A 26047-nucleotide genomic window follows, 5' to 3' on the forward strand; every position below is an offset into this window, starting at 1 on the left:
GTTTGCTCATTTCCCCAGACTGTGACCTGATTTTAACACACTTCCAAAACTTTTAGAGGTTTTGGAAACACTTCCCCAGGAACCTTAATTCCTTCAAGATCTTATGAGGGGTTCTGACTGCTCTCCTGAACTGTGCTCTGGTCTGTGGATGATTACAAGCACTCCACTCTGCCCTGCAGCTCTGAGGAGGGTTTTTGTTGTGCTATGGCAAGATGGGACCCCAGACTGTAACTTGGATCTGAGTTTGGGCAAAGCAGCAAAATCCTGCCTCAGAGATAGCAGAGTAATTTCTGCAATCTCTCCCAACTCCCTTACTGTCTGTTGGCAGAGCTCTCTGGAAATAACTGCTCAGTGGCTCCTCAGGTTCCTGGGGAGAGGCTGTGCTGAAGCCTCCATTGAGGCTTGTGTTGACCTGGGCTCCGAGCTCACTTTGGTGTGGCAGAGTTTTCCCTTTGACCTTACAAGTTGATGATCCCTGAACTGAGAAATCTGGAAACCCTTCCTGCTGCCGCAGACCTAGGAGTCCCTAGGGACCCAGGCACCTTGTGGGTTGTTCCTGGAAGGCTGGATCTCATTCACTCTGGTGTGGTGCAGCTGTGGATGGGAGTGTGATGTGGCCCCTTCCAGTCCCAGTGGAATAGACCTTTCCCATGGATCTTCCAAATTGTCTTGGGCAAGATAATTGTTTAACTTCATCTTTCTATGGGTTCTACCATTCTTGAATTTTGTTAGAGTCATAATTTTTTGTCATTTGAAGTGTTATGGGGAAGAGTTTCTGGGAATTCCTGCCTCCACACCACCATCTTGGCTCCGACCCCTGTCTAGAATGAAATATTAAGGTACATGGACCTGATCATCTTCCATCTCTTTAAGGATTGGGGGAAACCCAGTTTATTCAAGTAGAGTGTTCATAGGTGTCACTCTTTGGAAGAGGGACAAAGGGAAGGGAGAGAGAAGAGGTATCTTTGTTGGTGGTTGTTCTTCCTACTTAGTTGCTCCTTTGTGATCAGGTGGCTCCTCAATGAGGACAATTGTAATTTCTTGATTCCATGAATCTGCATCAATTCATAAGTCATCCTATTCTTTTTTTGAATTCTTCACATTTATAATTTCTTATTGTAATAATATTCCATTTTAGGGGACAAGAGTCTTGATGAAGGGAGATGCTTCTTTGAAGTTTGAGGCATTTTGTGGGAGAGCGATGCCTGAAAAATACTTTTTTGGGGAGTAAGTAGAAAATCCAGAAGGAAGAATGGAACTATGGATTACTTATTGAGAGGGAAAGTATGGTAGGAAGTAGGAGAAAATACTGAAAGGGAGGTAGTTTAGGCACAGTTAAAAATGATATTTTATTTTTTCTAATTTCATATAATTTTTTAGCATTCTCTTTTTTAAAATTCTGAGTTCTAAATTCTCTTTCTGAGATGGCAAGCAATTTGATATAGGTTATACATGTACAGTCATGCAAAATATTTTCACATTAGTCATGCTGTGAGAGAAAACACCCCCCACAAAAAAGGAAAAATATTTCAGAAGTTTTTAAAAACTATTCTTTGATTTGCATTCAGATTTCATGAGTTATTTCTCTGAAGGTGGATATCATTAGCTATCACAAATTGTTCAGAATTGTCTAAGATTATTGTATCACAGAGAAGTCATTCACAGTTGATCATTGTACAAATATTGCTGTTACTGTGTGCAATATTCTTCTGGTTAGGCTCACTTTACTTTGCATCAGTTCATGTAAATCTTTCTAGGTTTTGCTTAAAGCATCCTGTTCATCATTTCTTATAGTACAATATTATTCCATCACAATCATATCACATGGTGATCATCCATTCCATAATTGATAGTCAGTCCCTCAATTTCCAGTTCTTTGGCTCCACAAAAAGAGTTGCTATAAATATTAAAAAATTATACTTTAGAAAAACTTTACCTGAGGCTTACCTAGCTTACTAGTTTTTATTTCATACTGATAGTCTGTACTCAAAGAGTAGATCCTGCCCCATAAAAAATGATCCACAATAAATAAGGGGAAATATATTTTAGAAGAAAAGATTCTGGATTTGTTCATTTAACATATCATTATCTTCACATCTTTATCAAATTAGAAGAAAAACAAGTAGTGGGAAATTAACCTAACCTAATTTCAAAAGATAAAGTCATGTGTATGCAATTGTACGCTTATATGCCTGCATGATTGTATATGCAGATGTATATGCACTGTGTATATGTGCATATGTGTGTTTGATTAATGGTTATTTTAAAAGAAAAGCTGTGTAATCTTCAAAAAAGGACTCGTAATTGATTCCTCTATTTTTATACCACCATTACGGAGATCTGAAGAATTCTGCAAGGTATGTAGGAGGATTATAGGTCAGGAAATTTTTAGTTCTATCAAAGATCAAGTTCTTCCTGGATATGTTTCACTATTCCATGGAGATGAAGAATATCACTGACAGAGTCACAAGTAATTCATTGAAGGTAATGACTTTGGTTTTGAGTGTGTTGAGTTGGTGGGACTGGAAGACATTTTGGTGAAGAGATCCAATTGAATGGATTTGTAAGATCAGAGAAACCTGTAACTTAATCTCTCTCTCTCTCTTTTTAAATTTCAATTTAGGCTTTTCTTGAAGACCATCACTGGTGGGAAGTTCTATCTATTGTCCTAAAACTTTTATCTATAGTTAAGAAGAATCAGTCCTGTCCTTCATTTATATAATACTTGAAAAATCCAATCATATTTTCTTTTGATATTCTCTTCTCTGGAGCAGTTATTTCTAGTTTCCTTAACTTTAGTTCAATTCAAAAGCATTTACTTGCCATCTATAATGTCCCAGTCACTATGTAGATTTGGGGCTACTGAAACAAAAAAGAAATAATCACTTCCATTAGGAAGCTTATGTTATACTTGGGAAATATGTATGTGGAGAAATAAATATAAAATATGAAAAAAATTATATTGTAAGTTCAAGGAGCACACTACCAATGAAGGTAGGGATCAGGAATGACCTCTCATTAGAGATGGTATTTTAGTGGAACCTTGAAGGGAGTTAAGGATTCTAAGAGGTAGAAATAAGACTGAAGAGCATTCTAGGCATGGCAAAAATCATGAAGAAGGCATAGAAAAAGGAGATGAAATGTTTAACTTGTTATTAGGGAGCCATTGAAGCTTCTTGAGCAGGGAAGTGAACTTGTACTTTGGGAAATGAATTTGGTAGGTCTGTGGAGGATAGACTAGTGTTGTCAAACTCAAATAGAAATGGGGGCTTCTGCAGTGAATATAAAGACCCTTACAAGCCACATACTGACTTAGTTTTAAAATATAATATGTTTAATTTAAAATAAATATTTTCCAATCATATTTTAACCTGGTTCAGACCACACTAAAGAGAAGTGAATGCCCAGTGAATTTGACACCTTTGGACTAGAAAAGAGAGAGACAAGACTCCATTTAGGGGTATTTGCAAAAATAGTCCAGATGAGAGATGGTTAAAAGTTAAATGAGAGATTCTTTAAGTGGATAAAAGGAGTCAGATATGATCCTAGAAAGGACAAGACTTGGCAATTGATTGATACTACAAAAGAAATCCAGTGCTACGTGCTAACACACTGCCTGGAACATTGTTGTTCAGCCATTCAGTCATGTCTAACTCTTTATATGAAGTTTTCTTTCTTTTCTTTTCTTTTTTAAAAAGATTTCATGTATTTTGAGTTTTACAATTTTTGCACCAATCTCACTTCCCTTCCACAGAAAGCAATTTGTCAGTCTTTACATTGTTTCCATATTGTACATTGATCCAAATTGAGTGTGATGAGAGAGAAATCATATCCTTAAAGAACAAACATTAAGTATAAGAGATAACAAGATCAGACAATAAGATAGTTTTTTTCTAAATTAAAGGGAATAGTCCTTGAACTTTGTTCAAACTCCACAGTTCTTTATCTGGATACAGATGGTATTCTTATATGGAGTTTTCTTGACAAAGCTAATGGAGTGGTTTGCCATTTGCTTCTCCAGTGGATTAAGCGAAAGAGAGGTAAAATGACTTGCTCAGGTCATACAGTTGGTAATTTTCTGAGTGCAGATCTGAACTCAGGTTTTCCTGACTCCTCAACTCAGTTTTTTTTAAATTTATTTTTTATTCTCATTTTGTACAAATGTTTTTTTACATTAATAAAATATTCTTGTTTACAAGTAAACAAAATACCCCTCCTCCTCCATGAATATAGATAGACTTGCTTGGGTGAAAAAAGTAAAGGGGAGAGAAAAAAATTAAAATAAAAAAAATAATAGTAATAATTGTAGGTATGGCCAGGTGGTGCAATGGATGAAACACCAGCCCTGGAGCCAGGAGCACCCGAGTCCATATCCAGCCTCATAAACCCAACAATCACCCAGCTGTGTGACATGCAAGCCACCCGATCCCCACTGCCCTGCAAAAACCAAAAAAAAAAGAAAGAAAAAAAAGACCCAAAATAAAATAAAATAGTAATAATAGTAGGGGTGGCTGGATGGCAGACAGAGCATTGGCCCTTGAGCCAGGAGCACATGGGTCCAAATCCGGCCCCAGACACCCAAAGATCACCCCGCTATGTGGCCCCAGGCAGTCCATCCAGCCCCACTTGCCCTGCACCCTCCCCCAAATAATAATAACAAAAAATGTGCTTGAGTCTTTGTTCCAACACCAACAACTCTGTCATGGGTGGATCTCATTCTTTATGATAAGTCCATCACAAAAGTTATTTCCATATTTTTCCACCCTTGCCATTACTGATCGCAACTCCCTCCTTTCTTATTTCTCCACTACCATGTACTATATTTTTTCTCTCCTTTCACTCTGACTCTGCTGTAGGGTCACTGAGTGGTGCAGCACACAGATTCCTGGTCCTGGGGCCAAGAAGCCCTGTGCCCCCATACCACCCCTTAGGCCCAGAATCCACCTGGCCCTGTGGTCCTGGGAAGGCCTTCCAATCCCAGCCCCTTGGAAGAAGTAAGAAAGAAAATGTGTTATATCTGGCCACTCTCCTCCCATGGTCCATCCTCTCCTTCTTTACTCACATCCCCACCCCTTCCCCCTGCTCCCCCGCTCTTTCTTACTCCAGATGTCTATACCCCGTTGAGTATATATGCTGTTTCCTCTCCTAGCCATCTCTGATAAGAGCAAAGGTTCCCTCATTCCCCCTTGCCTCCCCCCTTCCATATCATTTCAATAGCTCATTGTAATAAAAAAAAGTCTTATGTGAAATATCTTGGACTATTCCCCCTCTCCTTTTTCTTTCTCCCATTCCATTTCCCTTTTTTTCTATTGACTCCATTTTTACACCTTATTTTATCTTCGAATTCAGCTTTCTCCTGTGCTTCAACTATAAAAGCTCTCTCTACCTGCTCTATTAACTTAGAAGGTTCAAATGAGTATTATCAGTGTCATTTTTCTATGCAGGAATACATACAGTTCATCCTCATTAAGTCCCTCATATTTCCCCCCTCTCCTCCAATCTCCATGCTTCACCTGAGTCCTGTATCTGAAGATCAAACCTTCTGTTCAGCTCTGGCCATTCCAAAAGGAATATTTGAAATTCCCCTGGTTCATTGAAAGTCCATCTTTTTCCCTGGAAGAGGACATTCAGCCTTGCTGGGTAGTTCATTCTTGGCTGCATTCTAAGCTCTTTTGCCTTCTGGTATATTGTAGTCCAAGCCCTACGAGCTTCCATTGTAGTTGCTGCTAAGTCCTGTGTGATCCTGACTGCAGCTCCACGATATTTGAACTGTGTCCTTCTGGCTGCTTGTAATATTTTCTCTTTGACTTGGGAGTTCTGGAACTTGGCTATAATATTCCTAGGGATTGGTTTTTTGGAATCTCTTTCTCTGGGGGATCGCTGGATTCTCTTCATTTCTATTTTGCCCTCTGCTTCTAGAATATCAGGGCAATTTTCCTGTAGTAATTCTTTGAAAGTGATGTCAAGGCTCTTTTCCTGATCATGACTTTCAGGTATTCCAATAATTTTTAAATTATCTTTCCTAAGTCTGTTTTCCATATCAGTTGATTTTTCAATGAGATATTTCACATTTTCTTCTAATTTTTCATTTTTTTGGTTTTGAAGTATTGATTCCTGATTTCTGTTAAATTCATCAATCTCCCTGAATTCTATTCTTTGTCTGAAGGATTTGTTCTCCTCAGAGAGTTTTCTTATCTCTTTTTCCATCTGGCCAATTTTGCTTTTTAAAGCATTCTTCTCCTCCATAACTTTTTGAACTGTTTTATCCATTTGACCTAAGCTGGTTTTTAGTATGCTATTTTCTTCAGCATTTTTTTGGATTTCCTTGACTAAGCTGCTGACTTCATTTTCATGTTTTTCCTGCATCTCTCTCCTTTCTTTTCCTAGTTTTTCTTCCAACTCCCTCATTTGATTTTCAAAGTCTTTTTTGAGCTCTGTCATAGCCTGAGCCCAATTTCTGTTTTTCTTGGAGTCTTTAGATGCAGGAGCTTGTGCTTCCTCATCTTCAGACTGAGTATTTTGATCTTTCTTGGGCTCATTTGCAAAATATTTCTCAATAGTCTTCTTTTTGTTTCTTTGCTTGCTCATTTTCCTGGCCTGGGCCTGGTTTGGGGTGCTTCCTGAGCTTTTGGGACACTCTCACAAGGGTCTCAGTGGGTGAGGCTCTGTCCTCCCTCCTGGTCTATGAATGACCATAAGCACCTCCCTCTCTCACAGGGCCGAGGTGGGGGGGCCCTGCTGTTCTATGGGGGGGGCCTAGACTGCAATCAGGATCTGAATGTGGTCAGAGCCCCAGAGTCCTGTTCCAGGGGCAGAGGACAGAGCTCAGCAGTCTCTCTCTCTTCACTCCCCTCCCTCAGCTCAAAGGGCTCATGCCCTGGGGGCTCCTGCTTACCGGAAGTGCCTGCTTCTGTTTCCTGGATCAGGGCTGGGGAAAGACCATGCTGCTTGCTGTGTGCCCTGAGGGCTGGGCTCCACATGCTCACTCTGGCAGAGGTCCCCCGCTGTTCCCCCACTTTGTGCCTGGTGCTCCTCGGGGTGCAGCTCAGGAGACTCCCCAGCTGCTGTGAGCTGTGGCTCTCAGCGCCCTGGGGCTGCCTCCGGGAGGCTGAAGTTCTTTTGCTCTGGTGGGCCACCCCTCTGGCGTGCTGCCCCTCCAACCCCAGGGGAGCAGAGCCTTTCTGCTCTTTTCCAGGTTACCTTGAGTAGGAGAACTGCCTCACTGGGTCTCTTTGTGGGTTCTGTCTCTCGAAAGTTTAGTTAGAGTCCTTAGCTGATGAATTTTATCAGAGAGCTCCTAAGACTCGATCCCTTCTTGTCACCATCTTGGCTCCTCAACTCAGTTTTTTAATCCACTGAACTATTTAACTACCTGGAATATACTTAGTACTTATTTATTTGAAAGGAAGATGACTTCAAATTTATAAGTTTGAGCTAATGACAGGAAGGATGCTAGTGTCAATAGAAATAGGAAATTTAGGAGGAGGAATGAGTTCAGGAGCAAAGATAGTGAGTTCTGTTTTAAATATAATGTGTAAGATAGGTATGGGACTTACCAGTTGAAGTATCCCATAAGCAGTTGGTGATGTGGTACTGGAGATCATAGAAAAAATTGAGAGCTAGGAATATAGGTCATCTATATAGAGATGATAGTTGACTGCATAGCCCCTGATGTCCCAATATCCAGAAAATATAGAGACAGAGAAGAAGAAGGTCTAGAACAAGGTCTTGTGTTATACCCACACATAGAGTTAACATATGGCTGAGCATCTTATGAAAAAGAATGAAGAGGAATTCTCAGATGCATGAGAACTAGGAAAGATCAGTGTCATACTATCAATTTGACTTTGACCAAGTTATTGAATTTTCCTTGGCTTCAGTAGCCTCATATAGTAAATGAAGAGACTGGATGTGATCTTCTCTGAGGGCTCTTCAAGTCCTAGATTTATATTCTAAGAGACTCAGGAAGGCAAAAGAATTCAAGGTTCATAAATGTTGTGTCAAAATATTTAAAATGGAAAAAGATCACTGGGATTAGCAAGTCAGGACACTGGTAACTTTAGAGACAATAGTTTCAATTCAGCAGTTGAATCAGAAGCCAGATAGAAAGGGGTCACAACTTTTCCTCCTCTAGCATAATTTTTCATCATCTCACCATTCTAGTCATTCTCTGGTTAGTTTCATTCCTAAAATGTGAATTCTAGAACTAGAATAGAATAAAGTAGGACTATCATAGATTATAGGAGAAATGTTATGCTTGTTGTATACTTTAAGCTCACAATAACTGTTTTAGCTTCAGTGGCATTTATTAGACTTACTTAAAATCAGGGTCTCTTTTATATAAATTGTTTATACAAAATTACCAGATTATTTCTATTCTACACTTAGACTGTTGGATGTCTTGAACTGAATGAAGTGTGTGGTCCATCTTTGTTCCTCTTCAGTTACATTATTTGCCTTGATCCAATATTTCAGACTTTTGGAACTGGAAGGAATCCTTTTTTCCAGCAGTACCCTTTGTCTTTGAAAACCAGATGGCTCTTCCCTATTGTTGCTTACTATAGTCTGGTGTTAAATGTACAGTAGAAACAACTTGCTTGCTTCTGAGAAAAGTATGAGGCAGAATGTAGTATAACGCTCTCCTGGGTGTTTTTTCTCACAGTAGAGGCATATGGCAGATTTATTTGTGAGTAGGCTAATAATGTTCAGGGCATAAATGCTCATGTAGGATTTTGGTTTTGGTAAAGTGGATATTAATTATAACTCTTATCACTGTATTCATTATGGTTATCATTATATCATCATTATTATTATACAATGCTTGCTGTGTTGTACTATATAACTGTATAATGTAATAATAATACCTGATATTTCTAAAGGACTTTAGAGTTTTCAAAATGTTTTACATATCTTATTTCTAATGATAACTCCATTGACCACTAGTGATACAACTGGGAGGTACATGAAATTAACTTTTATTTTCAAAAATATTAAGCAATATATTACAAATTCTAAATTTTTTTAGGGGGGGAGAGGTTCATTTTTAAAGACTAGGGAAACACAGAGGAAGGAAGGAAGAGAGTTTGTCATATATTCTTTATGCACTTTGAGATGGAACTGAGTTTTTGCATTGGAGAAATCTAGTCACTCAGACACAGAAACTAGCTAATGACTTGCCTGGGTGGATATGTTTAGACCTCAGGCTGTCACCAGCTCTGAAGTAGACCTTAAAGATCAAAGAAGGTTTCAGTGTACAGTAGTGTCAAAGCCTGCTATTGTATGCGACTGAAGCCTTCAACACTGTCTTTTCCAGTGGTATCTGACTGTGGCTGTACACATCATTACCCAGATTAATGAGGACAGATGGGATTCTGTATAATCAGACTTACTTTATTGCCAGGCTGATTTTTCTGGCCAGGTGGAATGTCTCAGAATTGAACAATTTCAAATTTAGCATCCCGTTTTGACTTAGGAAAGTTGTAGGATATTTAAGTACAGAAATAGAAAGCTCCTGAATTATTATTTTCTATTAATTTTTGTGTGTGATTGGGAAGAGGGGATTATGCTCTTTAGTCTTATTTAGTTATAGTTTTCCACTTTGTGTATAATAAAGTCCTGGAGAGAAATAATGCAGAACCCATCAAAATTCTATGCACTACAGACCTCAGACCTCATTACTTGATTGAAGCTTGCTCTCTGCTCTGTCTCCCTCTTCTCCCCTCCTCTCTCTCTCTCTCTCTCTCTCTCTCTCTCCATTCTTCCCTCTCCTAATCATGAGTTCTCAAATATCATAGCTGCACCTGTGCTTAAAATATAGGGGTTAAAACTTTTCTACAGGTGTAATTTAAGATGCTTGAAAAAGATGGAACATTAATAAAGAAACTTTGAGGTGTTCAAGCATTAGATGGTAGAAAGGATTTGCATTCAATTTGCAGAGATCAAAAGGCAAATGCAGGCATGAGCCTAAGGGAATGGGAGCTTTGGTATGCCCAGTGACTGCTGGCTAACACGGGCTCTGAGCTGCAGAGTTGTCAAGCTGGGATAATTTAAATTGGGGATATTCACTGAATGATGAGGGAGATTTTAAATGTTTCATTGCCCTTGCCCAGCAAAATCCCTTCATTATAAGAAGAGGGAGGCTGTAAAAGCCGACTTCAAGTTACAGTATCTACTAACATAGAAGCTCTGGCTTTTTTTAGCTCTTCATTGTATTTCCTGTTGACTTAATGGTACATGAGAACCCAGTTACCCAGCTACTAGAATTGAAATTAAATTTGGGCAAAGCTGTACTCATTGTCTCTCACTTCCTCCAAATCCCAACCTCAATTATCTGCTGTGCTCCTTAACTATCTCTTCCATTTAATAGTATTATAGCTCTTATTTGAGAAATCATGGAACCAGTAATTCCCACCCCCACCTCCTTTATGCTTTATATGTCTACCACTAAGGCCTGCTATTCTTTTAAAATATTTCTTATATTTACTCCATTTCTCCATTTCTACTGTCATCACCCTAGTCTAGGTCTTGCTGATCCATAGCTGGAATTCCACTACAGTCTTTTAGTTATATTTCCAGTATGCTATAATCCATCTTGCACAGTATTGTGAGTTAATCTTGTAATTTCATGATATCACACCTCTCTAGTGACTTCCAATTTTCTCTCATATCTGGTTTAAATTCTTCTATTGGAACTTCTAAAATCCTTCTACAATATGGGTCCATCCTACTTTGTCATCTTCTTTTGCCCAGTATTCAGTTTCTGATTTTTTTCTCACTGACCCTTAAAGATACCAGATTATTAAATTTGTTAAATTTACTACACTTCAACTCTGGGAATACAAAAACAGGCAAAAATAAAAATAGTTACCCTTGGGAAACTTACTTTCTAATGATGGGGCAGAAAGCACATACAAAGAAAATAAAAAATGGAGGAGATGGCCATAACCCTGTTCGGGGGGCAAGATAGGAAATTCTTGAGAGCTAGGAGCTGCCTCAGGACAAAGTAAACATTTTATTTTTCTAAAGGAAGTTGTGGAGAGTTGCTTATCGATCAGAGGAGGAGGTCATTTGAGTGGAGGCATGTTATTCTCAGTATCATTTTTGTATGGCCCTTTTTCTGTTATGCTTGCCATCTTTACTCTCCTCTAGCTATTAGGAGCATCTGTAAGAACCCAGCTCAACTCTCTGTTCCTTCTTGGTCTTGTCTTCATTGGTTTCCCCTTTCTCTGTACTTGCATAATCAGTCACAAAAATTCTACTCCAGTGTTTTAACATATTGAATGAAATCAGGCTCTGAATGGTTATGACATCAGAGCACATACATTGCCAATGCTGCCATTCTGGAAAGTGTGGACCCACAACACCTTCTCTCAGTTGTTCAAAAATCAGCCTACATGGGTATAAAGTCCCATTGCCAGTAGAACTGCCATTAGGTGGTGTTATTTTTGTCTAATCCACAAAACAGAGAAAAATGCATAATTATACTCCATCCTGTGATGCCCTCCTTTTACTTCTGTAATGATTGGGGCAAAGAGGTAGAAAAGGGGATAAAGAAGGCTAAGTAGCACATAGTTTTTACATAGACTAGAAAAAGTAACTTAATTTGTGATACTTTAACAATCCTTATTCAATGACCAATGAATTGAATATTGCCATTGACATTCTTGCTTAAAACTACAAAATAGAAATGGAAGTATAGCTCATAGACTTACTTTAATGAACAAGCAAAGGACTGGGAGAATTGATCTTAACATATGGTCAAATGCAAAAAGATAAATCAATACAGAGGTCCCTTCATCTTTCTTTGCATATTATGAGTGTAAGCAAAGAAGATCACCATGAAGATAATTGTATTTCATCCTCCTGCAGAGGATGAGGAGATAAATTCTCCAAAAAATTCTAAGATCCTCAACATTAAATGAACACATACTATATAAAACTTAGTGTCTTCATACCAAATGTAGTCATTGGAAGGCTAGCCTAAAATCAAGAAAATCAAGGGGGGAGAGGCTTATTTATTATGCAGAAACTTCATTCTTATGTATCATGCAAATTTTCTTTGAGGAAAGATCTGGCAATGGTCACAATAAACATTAATAATACCATGCAAAAATGAATAAATAGACTGACAGTATTAAACAGACAGGAAACAATGTTTACTGAATCAGAAATCATTTTTGAATTAACTTTATGAAGAATCAGAACACTGATTTGATAGAACAACACTGAAATAAACAAGATAAGAAAGAAAAAATGAGTGGAAGATATGTTATACAATTAAAAGTAGTAGAGAGAAAATGAGTTTGAAGTTAACTTTGTGTGAGATAAACCAGATCATGCAAAGAACTTTTAGGATGAACCTGAAAACACATTGAATAGAAAATAAATTGAAAAGGTTTATAAATATTTTCAGAATTATTCTCCATCAATGACCATGGTCCACCATCTTACAACTAAAATATCATATTCCTTACATAGTTTGTGAAAAAATAAAATTAACATCAAGGAAAAATAATTAGGAAATACAAAACAAAGTCAGTTAGGACTCCCCCACACACACATACACACACAAATACAAGAGAGATTCATGATAAAATCAACCTAATTTTTAGGCATTTCAGGGATCATTTCTCAAGATGTATGAAAAAATACAAGATACAAAATGATTGGAAAAAAATCATAGGAATTATTGCTACTAAAAGAGTAGGTGATTAAGAGGACATTAATCACTTCCAACCTGAATGTCTACTACCTCATTTCTATAATATCTCAATGAGAATAATTTATGTATATATCATATCAAAGGGATTTTTTGAAACTGTGAGAAGGAAACTGAAAAACACAAACAATATTCTACTTTATATGACTTATTTAGAGTCACAGAACTGGGTGAAAGAAGAGTAAACTTTTTTCATTATATTTGTTGTTTAATTGTAAAAATTGTAAAAAATAATTTAGATGGATAAGGTATAGTTTCCTATGAAAATATTAAAATCACATATGATTCTTTTATTCCTTGGTGTAATAACAGAACTTTCTTCAATTAAACTATTTTTTTAACAAACCAATTTCATTTATTTATTTAGTTAGTTTTTACAAGGCAGTGGGGTTAAGTCACTTGCCCAAGGTCACACAGCTAAGGTAATTATTATATATCTGAGATCAGATTTGAACTCAGTTCCTCTTGACTTCAGGGCTGGAGCTCTATCCACTGCACCACTTAACTGCCCTCTTAACTATTATTTTTAAGGTCTAAAGCATAAGACAGGAAAACACATGTTTATCAAAGATCCTACTGTCATGTGCGATGTTAAGCATACCAAATCAAAAAGGGGTTACCTATAGATGGAGAGGTTTTCCAGATATTCCTATTTGTGTATGACATATTTAATTCATCATATCCAGAATAGTGTATCACTTCCTTAATGAGATATGAAATCACTTAAAAAGAGTTTGCTTAATAAACCTCATTGAAACAAAGAAGGAGATGAAGAATGCCTATTTTCCAGAATATTATATAGAGAATTAAGAGGATAGAGTACTAGACCTGTAGTCTGGAAGAGCTGAATTAAAATCTGATCTCAGACACTTACTAGCTTTGTGATTCTGGGCAAGTCACTTAACCCTGTTTGTCTCAGTTTCTTTATCTGTAAAATGAACTAAAGAAGGAAATGGCAAACTAATCCAGTTTCTTTGCCAAGGAAATCCCAACTGTAGTCGCAAGGAATAAGACATAACTGAAAAAATTCAATAACAACAAAACTGGAGAGGAAAAATGAGCTGTGGGACCACCAATGATGAGAGTTATGAATTATGGAATACTTTAATCTCTGAAGAATAAAAATTGCAGTTGGTTAAAGACCACTGAGGTAGTGTATATTTGTTATCTAAAGGGTACAGCATCTTATCAAGGACATGTTACATGAAAAAAGATCTTATTAAAGGGATCAAAAAGATTTATTTCAGTGAATGCTAATGGGATAAGAGTATATAAAGAAATAACTCTCATAAAATTATGAGGTCTAGTGGGAGTACCTAGAACATTGGGTAGAATTCTTGTGGAAGACTAATGGGAATCCATGAACAAAAATTACATAGAATAAAGAGTGGTTAGATTGTGAGATACATATCTATCTCTCTGTCTTTAAAGGCAATGCTAACATTTCTAAGATCATAGATCCGTTGAAGAATTTCATCCTGCTTTGTGCTTAATTATTCTAATTTTGTGTATAATATATATATGTATATATATATATATATATATATATGTATATATATGTTCCTTGCCAAACTATAAATTCCTTGAGGGCAGGGACTTTATCTTGTGCTTTTTATACCCCATAAGCTGGTACATGGGCGGCACACAGTCTGTGTAGAGTAAATGCTTAAAGACTGATTAATCTTCTTTTCTCTCTCTCAAATTTTTTTTTGGAGGAAGAATGTTATTGGTAGTGAAAAAAGTGGCATCTAGGTTATTATAAATATAATTATTAATACATGAGCCACAGAGATTTCTATGAAATTCAATAGGATTGGCCATATAGCTTTACCAGTTCCTGGCAGGGAGTCATTTTACTTCTTGATCCTCTGCTTGCCTGGTTGGACTTAAAAGAAAAAATGAAAAACAGTACTTTTCCCCATCACTTAGATGGAAGGTAGGTCCCTTTGTTACCCTGAACTCCCAAACACAAACATGATAGGTGAAAAAATGGTGCCTCGTTCCCTGTTAACCTGACTTTCTGGAGAAGATAGAGGTAAAGTCATCAGAAGATCTGAATCTTTCAGTCTTCCCACCCTTCCAAGTTAGAGGAATTCTCTGCTAGTTTTAATGCTTTACTACTTTGCCAGCTTGAGGAGGAGACTGTATTGTCTTTCATTCATTCGTTCACTCATTTGTTTATAAAGATATTTCTTTCTTCTTCTCACTGCCTCTCCTCCAATTGAACAATAAAAAAGAAAAATAAAATTTTCATAACAACTAAGTGTAGTTCAGCAAAAGAAGTTCCCAACAATGACTAGATTTTAAAAATCCGTTTCTCATTCTCCATTTAATTCAATTACCTCTTTGGCAGAAGGTGGGTGGCATGTTTCATTCAATCCTCTAGGTGTATATCATTGCAATGATTAGAATTCTAAAGACTTTCAAAGTTGTTTTCCTTTATATTGTTGTTGCCATTGTATAAATTTCCTTAACACTATATAAATGTTCTCTTAGTGGTGCCTACATCATTCTGTATCAGTTCATAGAAGTCTTATCAGTTTCCTTGGATACTGTTGATATTATCATTTTATATGAGATAATAATTCATTATATTTACATATCATTATTGTTTAGCAGTTCTCCAATAGGTACTTTTAGGCTACCATGGAAAGAACTACTATAATAATTTTTTTTGTAAGTGTCAGTCCTTTCCTTTTTTCTTTGATTTCTGTGAGGTACAGACCGAATAATTATAAAGTTATATAACTGTACAAAGGATGTATACAGTTTAGTAACTTTTTTGGACATAGTTCCAAATTTCTTTACAGAATGATTTTACTAATTCATAACTTCACTAACAATGTACAAATATTCTGTTTGCCTGCAGCCTTTCCAATATTTATTATTTTCCTTTTTTTCTCTCACATTTTAATCTTACTGATATGAATCTCAGTATTAATTGAATGTACATCTCTCTAAAATTATTGTTTGGAGCATTTTTTTTGCTATGTTTGTTGCTAGCTTGGATTTCTTCTTTAAAAATTATCTATTCATATCCCGAGAAAGAGAGAGAGAGAGAGATTACTGAATGCAGATTGAAGCATACATTTTTTAAATTACTTTTCTTGAGGCTTCTTTTTTGGGGGGGTCTGTTTTCTTTCACAACATGAATATTATGAAAATGTTTTTCATGGCTCCACTTTTTAAATATATTTCATAATTCTTGCTTTTTCAGTTGGGCTGGGGAAAGAATTTAGAATTCAAAGTTTTAAAAAATAAATATTAAAACTTGTTTTTACCTGTAACTGGGGATATAAAATAAAATATATTTTTTAAAAATTACCTATTCATATCCTTAAATAATTACTTATTCATAAATGGCTCTTGGTTTTATAAATTTGAATCAGTTCCCTATATATCTTGAAAATGAAAGCTTTGTCAGATTAATTTACTTCAATGATTTTTTCCAGTTACACGTTTATAATTTTAAATAAATTAGATATATATTTGTCCCAAAACTTCTCAATATTATAGAATCAAAATTATCTATTTTATTTTCTGTGATTCTCTCTTGTTTAGTCACAAACTCTTCTCTCCCCCATAGATCTGATAGAATTTTTCTTTGCTCTTCTAATTTATTTTGTTACCATTTGTGTCTAAAAATTGTATGTTTTTTGACATTATGTGAGATATTAGGTTACATATAACTTCTGTCAAATTGCTTTTCAGTTTTACCAGCAATTTTTGACAAATGGAGAATCCTTATCTTTTTTACTGGGTTTATTGTATGTTATTATGTTAATTTGATTATGTACGTTGTATGCTTGATTTGTTCCAGTAACTGATTAATCTCTTTATTTTTTAAAATCAATACCACATCCTTTTAATGAGTACTTTGTAGTGCAGTTTGGGATCTGATATCACTAGGCCACCTTCCTTTCCCTCTCTACCTCACCTACCCATTTCCATCATTACTCTTGAAATGCTTCATCTTATGCTCCTCCATGTAAATTTCATTATTATTTTTAAGCTCTACAAATTAATGCTTTGTTAGTTTATTAGCAAGGTATTGAAATAAGTAAATTAATTTAAGTTGTCTTTTAATTTTATTATATTACAAGACCTAAATTTTCTCTAATTATTTAGGTTAGAGGCTATTCTAAGCTCTATGCCAAATCTGATTGTCAGTGGATGTGTCTTGCCCCTTCCTCCTTCAAGGGACAAATATTTCATATCAAAAAGGGCATGCTCCATTCATGATAGAAAATGATGTTCTTATAACTACTGGAAACACTGGAAGAAGGGCAGAAACTGTGCATGTTCCAACCATATCACTGTGATCCAGAAATATCCCAAAGAGATTGTGAAAAAGGATAAAAAATCCAAATGCACAAGAATATTTATAGTGGCTCTTTTCATAGTGGTAAAGAATTGGAAATTGAGGGAATGCTCATCAATTGGGGAACAGTTGAACAAATCGTGGCATATGAATGTGACAGAACACAATTGTTATGTAAGAAATCTTGAGAAACAGGTCTTCAGAATAACCTGAAGAGACTTACATGAATTGATGCAGAGGGAAGTGAGCAGAACCAGAAATTATAAACAATAACAACAACATGGGGTGATGATCAACTATGATGGGCTTATCATCCAATATTAAAAGAATTGTGATGGAGAATGTCATCCATATTTGGAGAAGGAACTATGGAGTTAATGCAGACCAAAGTTTACTATCTTCAATTTTTTTTAAAAAGTTGTCATAAAAAAAGAAAAGAAAATGATGTTCTCAATTCAGACAGAGGATTCACTGGAATGCATACTTCTTTAAGATATCTTGTTTTGGATAGAGTTGATTCCAGGAAGGCCAAGGTGTTAAGAATCATATTCTAAATATTTAGTAAATAGACATCTATGGCTCAGACAGTGTTATGAAAAATAGCTAAGTTATTAGGCTTTTAAAAGTATAAACATTGCTTTATAAATATAGCTGTAATGAATTTCAGTCTCTCTAGAACAACCCCCTTGTGACCAGGGGATATTAAGTGACTTGCCCATTGCCAGACAGGTAGAGCTCTTTCCACTCTATCATGATGCCTCAATATACCACTAGAGCAGAGGTTTTTAAACTTTTTGATGCCATGTATCTTTCTGGCAGTCTGGTTACCAGTAAAGGTCCTTCCTAAAAGACTGCATTCAAATGCAAAAAGTAAAACAGTGTTGTAAAAGAAGTGTATTATTTTGAAACAAAAATGTAACTTCTTTTCTAAGTTCACAGACTCCTTGAAAACTATCTACAGGGAGTCTATGAATCCCAGATTAAGAAGCATGACACAAGAGAGAATTAACAGAGATGGACTGTCCTTAGGAACAGTTTGGTTTCAGTTACATGAAAAGGAATGAGACAACTGAGGAAAAACCTGAGGATTAAGATGAATTTGATTATAGCAAATGGAAAGTTCCAATGTTTGGTGAATTGGTGAAAAGAATGGATAAGGTAGAAGAAAACCCAGACTGATTGGAATGGAGATGGGAGTACTGAAGAAGGGGGCAGGGAAAAATTTTAGTTTTGTTTGAATTTGTGGAAGGGGGTCATTGAGAGACAAGCTGTGAGAGAATTCTAGCCATGGCAAGAGAGTTCTGAGGAGGTAGAGTTTAGATAACAAATGAACTTTTTGAAGTTATCATTTCCAGTTCCAATGACTATAGAATGTTGGTTAACAAATGGTGGTTTTGAGCCTTTGTAAGTAATCAAGAGTTTTGTTGATAGGGATGGGAAAGATAAGACATCTTCCCAGAATGAGGTTTCTATAATATAGGCCATAGTACATTGAATTTGAAATTAGAAAATATGGGCTGCTGTGACATTAGGGATGTTGTTTTTTCTAAGCAATTAAATTCTATTCAACAAAATTTTTATGCAATTCCCACTAAATTCAGAGTACTATGCTGGGAGAGGAAGTTGGAAACTATGAAGATAAATAAGATAATATTTCTGGTTTTGTGACACTTAAAATACATGGTTATCAAAGAATTCTTCTAGCTCTAAGAGCTCTCCAAGTCTAAAGTCTAGGATCCCAAGCAATATTTTACAAAAAAGCTTCTGTCCAATCTACTCCTTTCCTTCCTCCCTTCCCAAACTTCTTTCCATATAGACTTGGTGGAAGTGGACTTTCTTTATTAGTCAGTACCCCCTACTGACTAGGGGCTACTAGGTGGACAGTGGCTAGAGTACTGGGACTGCAGTCAGGAAACCTGAGTTCAAATGTAACCTTAGACATTTGTGTGATTCTGGGTAAGTCACTTCACCCTAATTGCCTCAGTTTTCATATCTGTCAAATGAGGAGGAAATGGCAAATCATTCCAATATCTTTGCTAAGAAAATCCCAATTGGGGTCCTGAAGAGTTGGACATGACTGAAAGGACTGAACAATTAAGCATAAGTATACATCCTCTTGGAAAGGATGTGGGCTGTGAACTCATCCAACCTTTCTGGAGAGCAATTTGGAATTACACCCAAAGGGCAACAAAAATGTTCATACCCTTTGATCCAGCAATACCACTACTGGGTCTATACCCCAAAGAGATTATGAAAAAGGGTAAACACATCACTTGTACAAAAATATTTATAGCAGCCCTGTTTGTGGTGGCAAAGAATTGAAAATTAAGTGAATGTCCTTCAATTGGGGAATGGCTTAGCAAACTGTGGTATATGTATGTCATGGAACACTATTGTTCTATTAGAAACCAGGAGGGATGGGATTTCAGGGAAGCCTGGAGGGATTTGCATGAATTGATGCTGAGTGAGATGAGCAGAACCAGAAGAACACTGTACAACCTAATAGCAACATGGGTGTGATGAACAACCTTGATGAACTTGCTCATTTCATCAGTGCACCAATCAGGGACAATTTGGGGCTATCTGTGATGGAAAAATGCCATCTATATCCAGAGAAATAATTGTGGAGTTTGAACAAAAACCAAAGACTATTACCTTCAATTTAGAAAAAAAAAACTTACGGTAATTTTGCTTTATTTTTTTTCCTTAAGGACATGATCACTCTATCATCACATTCAACTTAGATCAATGTATATCATAGAGACAATGTAAAGACTGGCAAATTGCCTTCTGTGGGGGGGTGGGGGGAGGGAAGCAAGAATGGGGGGGGAGAATTGTAAAACTCAAAATAAATAAAATTTTTCTTTAAAAAAAAGAATACATCCTCTTTATAGCTGAAAGGTCGACTTGAATGTAATCTTCTGCCAAAGGCTATAGTTCATGTATATAGTAAAATAATTTGTTGAATGTTAACCACTGTACCTATGCACAGTTGAATTTAAAGCCCAAGGGGGGCCTTGACCAAAGATAGTGACACCTAGGACTCCAAACATGGAATATGAGCTAACTTTCAACATCAACTAGAATTCAGGATGGGAAATGTGACTCTCTGGTTCACTACTTTTATGCAGTGTGGATTTCATAATTAGAACTCATAGCCTCGATATTTTAGGAAATCTGTAGCTTATGTTTATAGAGATTTTAAGTAGTCAGAGGCAGCAAAGTACATATATGCTTTTTATAAAAAGCAGTCACTTGGGAATTTGAGAATATTGGATTCTAGTCTCAGCACCACTGTTTAGTAAGTTTAACGGTCTTAAATACTGTGAGACTCATTTTTCTCATCTTTAAAATTTTGTTCATGCATTTCAATCATGTCTAACTCTTTATGATCTCATTTGGAGTTTTCATGGCAAAGATACTGGAGTGGTTTGCCATTTTCTTTTCCAGTTCATTTTACAGGTGAAGAATTGAAGCAAGCAGGGTTAGGTACTTTGCTCAAGGTCACATAGCTAATGTCTGAGGCCAGATTTCAAATCAGGAAGATGAATCTTCCTAACTCCAGGCTCAGCTTGAGTCACTTAGAATAATTAAAAAAATAACTTGAATAAATTTAATGCTTTATGATTCTGGAAGCAATTTTCTTACAACAACCCTAGATGATAGGTGTTACTAACTCACAGTTATATAAAACCTTAAGGTTCATAAAGTGCTTTTCTCAGAAAATGCCTGTGAGTGAGATAATATAATGAAATAAGTGAGATAATAGATTCTTTCTATTAATTCTATTGGCACTCTAGCATATTGGGTATAATGGATTTAAAAATGCATTATTTATTTTTTTAATAAAAAATTTATTGATATATTTTGATTTTATTTCACCTTTATTTTCCATCATATTTTTGCCCCTTTTTCATCCAAAGAAAAATTCCTTATAACAATTTTAAAAAGAATATTAGGGGAAAAAATTTAATAAAATTAACCAACCAAAAACATGTCTGACATTATATAGTGTTCCATACCCACTGCCCCATAGTTGCAGAGAGGAGAGAGGGTTTCACTCTCACATTTTCTCTTTGGGACCATACTTGGTCATCATAATTTCATGGCATTCAGGGTTTTTGTTATTTTTGTTCTTTCTATTTACATTTTGATAATCATTGTTTCATGTATTGCTTTCCCATTTCTATTTAATTTTGCATCAGTTCATCTAACTCCTCTTGTACTTTTCTATATTTTTCATCATTATTTCTTTGAATACAAATATTTGAATAGAAAGTTGAGTTTTTCACACATAACACATGAGTACCAATTTGCCCTATTTATACTAGGTTTCAATGTCTATTGCCTGATTTTTGTCTTTAACCCACCCTCATTCCATTTCCCCACCCTTCTCTCAGAATAAGGGAAAATTGGGAAACCTTGGACCAGAAATGTCCTGTTGATTATGACCAGCTGTTGTTGACAAAGCCTTTAGACAAGACTATGGGCCTCCAAAGAGAGCAAAACCTGTCCTCACAACAGACCCCAAGAGTATAACAGTACAGCTGCAGCTCCTGGGGTCCCTGGCTCAGAGCCGAGGGAGAGTCAACACCCTCCTTAGCTTTGAGGACTTTGCACAGCTGGCAACTAGATATACTGACCCTAGGGAGTGTTCAATCCTTGCTGTCCAAACCAGTTAGTTCCAAAGGTATGGTGTAGTTCCTTGGGAAAAGGAAAAAATCTTTTGTTCTATCTTCTGATGCTGACTGTCACTATTTTTCTGAGAGACCTTGAACAACCTCCTCCTCTAAACTGTTGTCTAAGCTATAAAATGGGAAAAATTTAAAAACTAAGTTGGGAGTTCTTATTTAGCCTAAGGTTGGTGGACTTGCTTTAAAAATATTTTGAAAAATACATTTCAGTCAAATTGATTTTCTTTTTTTGTGCTATATATTATCAGTGCTGAAAAGCATTTTTTTCCTGAAAAAGAGGGAAACAGTGTTTACCAGAATGGTAAAATAGACAAAGGACATAACAAAGTTAAAAACTCTTGACTAAATGCTTTTATAGATTTAAAATCTCCTTGGCAAATAACTCCAGATGTCTCATATCTTTGCTTGAAGCTTAGAAGAATTTTTTTAGAAGTCCAATTCTTCTTTTTATTAACCAAACCAATTCATAATTGTCAAATATTTACCATTGTGCTAAATATTGTAAGGAGAGAGGGAAAAACTTAACATAGGAAAGATCATGAAAGTTGGAATAGAAAGATGATTCTAGTCTGGTTTCTGTCACTGGCTAGTTATGTGACAAATCACTGGGCAAATCCTTTTACCTCTTTCACCTCAGTTTCTTTATATGTAAAATGAAGGATTTAAACTTTAGACTGTCAATGTTTTGGGAGTTACTAAATTCTTGCAAAGTGACTGTGAATTCATAAACATCCTTCTCTAGTCAGAATAAAGATCACATCCCTGAATACACATAATGCTATTTTTCAAACACATGTAGCTGTTGTGATGAATAAAACAAAATAAATTTAAAGTTATTATTTAATTTATAGCAACTTTTTGTCAAGAATTTTCTCAAAGGACACTAAAATATTACTATTACTACAGGGAGTTCTATGAATCTTTGATGTTAAAAAAGGGTACTAATACTAAAAGATTGGGAACTAACTATTGAATTAGATTATGTTCAAAGTTACTTCTAGCTCTGTGATCCTATGAGTATGAAAGTCATTTGTAATTCCAAGCATCTTGAAACTGGGCATAAGTCAGAGAACCTGACAAAATTGAAATCTTTGTGAAATTTGATATTGGGAGCAATGATAAAATATGTTAGATTCTAAGAACCCAAAGATGTAGCCTAATAGAGTTGGTAAAAATTGATGTAGAGGGAATGTGAAATTTTGTGTTGGAGGAGAACAATTAAAAGGTTTTCTGTTTCTCTCCCAATTGGGAATTCTGTTCTTATTTCAGCAAATATCTACTAGGGGTTTTGAATTACAGTCTGGGTTGTCTAACCTGGCCAATTCAAGTGTGAGTGAGATCCTAGGGGGAAAACTAAAAAGTAACTAATTAAGATTGGAAGTCCAAGGACAGTGGGTTAAATTGTTTTACATTTCTCCTTTCCAATATTCCTCTTTCTTATAAAGTGGAGAATACTGACCTTTAAAAAGATATCCTAAAAGGAGGGTTGAATTTAGATCTAGTATGAACTTTTATTTTTTTAATCTTTCACGATTTATGTATTTATTTTCATATTACTACAGTAAACATTTTTGTGAAAGTAAACATAATCCCCTCCCCCCCCAAGATAGAGAAATCTCAAGAACGAAGGTAAAAAAAGGAATATACTGGGAGAAATAGAAAGGTAGAAAAAGCTGATATTTCATGTAAAAGAGTCAATAAAAAGCTTTTGCAATGGAGCAAAAGGGGGAAGATGAGAGGGAATGAATGAGTCTTCATTCTCATCAGAAATGGCTCAGAGAGGAAATAACCTACACATTCAATAGGGTATAGAAATCTATCTTACCCTAGAGGGAAAAGGGGAGGAAAGGGATGGGAAAAGGGGGAAGGGTGGTGGAGGTGATAGTAGAGAGGGAAGACTGGTTGAAAGGAGAGAGAATGGAATAGATGGGAATAGGGAGGAATAGCTTGGAGGGAAATAGAGTTAACAATAGCAACTATGGGGAAAATATTGAAGCTACTTCTCTGATGGACTTATGATAAAGAATACAATCTATTCCGGAGACATCCATCTGAAAATAGACTGAAGTACACTTTTTTTCCCAGTATAATAGCAGTCAGTGGGGGTATGGTAATAATGTAAAAGTATGTCCCCCTAAAGTTAATATGCTAAAGTTCCATTCTGGAGAAGACCTGGATGAAAGAAGATCTGAGAGAGGAACTTGAAACAATGCCAGTTGAAGGATGGAGATTGATCAGTCATAAGAAGTAAGGCAGGTGAAAGCATAGCATCTCTTTTCAGGTGATGATGATGGTGTCCCTGGAGTATGGATTGTCATGGAACATGGCTGGCCAGGAAGCATAAGAAACAGGAGTCTGGGTAAGCAAGAATGGTCTGGTAACTAGTTAGATATGTTTCCAGATAGGTCAAGAATTTAGGGAAATCAACTAAGGTAGGGAGGTTTAGACAAGTGCAAGAAATTCCAGGTACATAGAGTCTGGGAGGTCAAGCAATATGGGTTCATCCTTGATTCTTGGTCTTTTGACTTTGAGCGCCTAATTTCACAGATCAGAGAGGCAACTGGCCTTTTTTGCCTCTTCTCCAACAATTTAGCAAATACTCTAGATGAGTGGCTTTATGGTAAGTGCATCAAAACAAAGAAAACAGAACTCAATTCTTAGCTTATAAATTCAAGTTGTGTTTATTGAAGGATATAGCATAGCCATTTGATTCTTAAGATAATGGTGTCGGAATTTAATTGCCTCTTCTATTCCTCCTGGGCTTGGGATGAGTCTTCATGTCTCCACACTAATGGTAAACTACAGCTGTAGAGGGTAGGCATTAGTGAATCCTCAGTAGCTTTGCAAGATGAAACTGGATTGTCTAGCTTATAAACAAAAGCCTCATTTTTGACATGGTTATTAGCAAAATATCACCACATTTTAAAATCTAGACTTGAAGGTTTGGGGAGCGCTAATTATCTAGTATGCCAGTGATTGGGTTCATGGATAGTTTTCTGAAATCATGATTATTTTCTTGGATAGCTCAGCCATGAAACAGGGTTTAACTGGACAGGAGGGTTATACTTCACAGTTTCTGTTGGTTATCCAAGGATGACTTTGAAGTTGTCATTATCTTTGGAGGAATGGGGGCAAAGGGTTGCAAGAAGCTTCTTGCAATAAGACTTCTCACAAAAGTTATAATGGGGAAAATATGTTGAACTTTTTAATAAGCAAATTAAGTGGTTATAAGATGTTATGGTCTACTTAAGAAAAACAAGTAACCATTAAACGTGTAATCTTTTCCCTTCACATTGTTTTCCAGTATTATCCAACTCTCGGCAAAGATGCTGCAGAAGTTTGTCATATCCTTCTCCAGTGGAGTAAGGTAAACCAGAAGTTAAGAAATTTGCCCAGGTCACACAGTAAGTGCCTGGTATCATATGTGAATTCAGTTCTTCTTGACTGAAGTTCTGTGCCCTGTTCAATGAGCTATCTAGTTGCTTTCTAGGCAAACAGAAGTTAAGCGATTTGACCAAGGTCACAGAGTTAGTAATGTCTGAGGTCAGATTTGGATTCAGATATTCCAGGTCTAGAATTATATCCACTGAACCATGTAGGTGCCCCTTCCATTCACAATAAAATAAATCTAAAATAGAGGTTTCTTTTATTGAGGAAAGAAAACTTTCCATAACAAAGGTAGTACTGGCTGTTTCAGTAAAAGGAAAACCATAGAGACAATCTTAGTGCATTGATACACTTCTTTTTCTTTCCTTTTTAGAAACTCATGTCAGTGACACCTTCAGTCATGAGGAAGATCACAGTACTGATCAATGGCAGTTACCTAGAATATGAAAAATAGTAGATATCTGTCCTGTGCTCTATCTTAGATATACTGCTAGATGCAGGTAACCATAGTTCCATAGGAGGTAATCATAGGTAATATTACACATATAAGAGAAGAAGAGAATCAAATTTCCTTAAAATTTTATAGTGACAGAATTAGAATTCTTAGATAGAGGTAACTTTTAAATTTCTTTTATCCCCCCAAGTTTATTCACAGCATTGGAAACTTTTTTGCTTACTAATTTTTCTATTTTATTTTAATTAGTGTTTCTTAGTGATTTTATCCATGAGAATGATTTTCATCTCCTTTACCTTCTACTTGCCCTTTTTGCTCAATTTCTTTATTTAGTACATTTCTTCTTATTTGGGGACAATGAAAAGAAAGTGGGCTTAAACATGACCATCTTAGTCAAAAGTGCCAGAAGTCTTGACACTTAAGATTAGAAGAATTTAGAGATGTATAGTCTAGCCTCACATCCAATGCAGGAT

At 36.0% G+C, this 26047-nt stretch overlaps 1 pseudogene; it reads left to right on the forward strand.

The window, feature by feature from the left end:
• Nucleotides 1-25574, forward strand: part of LOC141522713 (small ribosomal subunit protein eS25-like) — a 95257-nt pseudogene extending 69683 nt beyond the window's left edge.
• The last annotated feature ends 473 nt before the right edge of the window (nt 25575-26047 follow it).

The sequence above is a fragment of the Macrotis lagotis genome, chromosome 4, assembly GCF_037893015.1.
Source record: "Macrotis lagotis isolate mMagLag1 chromosome 4, bilby.v1.9.chrom.fasta, whole genome shotgun sequence".
Lineage (NCBI taxonomy): Eukaryota > Metazoa > Chordata > Mammalia > Peramelemorphia > Peramelidae > Macrotis > Macrotis lagotis.